The following is an 806-nucleotide window of genomic DNA, read 5'->3' on the forward strand; positions in this document are numbered from 1 at the left end:
ACTGCTCGCCGTCTGCCTACCACTGAGGAGTTCGACCGAGTCATCGCCCCTACTCCAATCAGAGCTGCACCGCCTGCCGCACCCGCTCTACCACCTGTCGCCACCGCACCGTCACCGCAGCGCAGTGCTTCGCGCCAGGAGCCAGCTAGAGAGGAGGTGGAGGTCGATTCTCCTGCACCGCTGAGTCTTGCCCTCGGCAAGGGAAAGGACATCGTCACCAGCTCCCACTGAGAGCACCGAGTAGCTGCGCGTTATGTCTGCTTGTATGATGTGTTTTCTCTGTACGCTAGTTTGTATTAGTGTGTTTGCTGCTTTCCGTAGGAGTACGCTATCTTCGCGAGGCTGCTATCACCGTTGCTTAGGTTCCGGGGCTTTCATCGCAACGCTCCTCTCCAAGCAAGAAATCTGGCCAAGACAATAGCCAGGGACAAGCCAGTGAGTACTTTTGAATGTACTGGCAAACATTATGAACACGGGTATAATACAACGAATGATAATCATGTTCTGAAATATACTATGATCACAATGTCAGTCACGAAATAAACGAAATCCATGATGCACGCATGCAGGTTGTTCATATAAAACATGAATATGCAATAAGGGAGTAGAAATAGAATGCACCGATCGGGTGTCTGAAGCGACACCTCGAAAGGATAATAAGATAAATCATGCCTCAGTCGGGCGTCTGAGCGACACCACATAAAGGGCTTATAAATAAAAGAAATAACAAGCATGCCACAGTCGGGCGTCTATGCGACACCACATAAAGGGCCTATAAATAATAGAAATAACAAGCATGCCACAGT

The sequence above is a fragment of the Triticum aestivum genome, chromosome 7D, assembly GCF_018294505.1.
Source record: "Triticum aestivum cultivar Chinese Spring chromosome 7D, IWGSC CS RefSeq v2.1, whole genome shotgun sequence".
In the NCBI taxonomy this organism is placed as follows: Eukaryota; Viridiplantae; Streptophyta; class Magnoliopsida; order Poales; family Poaceae; genus Triticum; species Triticum aestivum.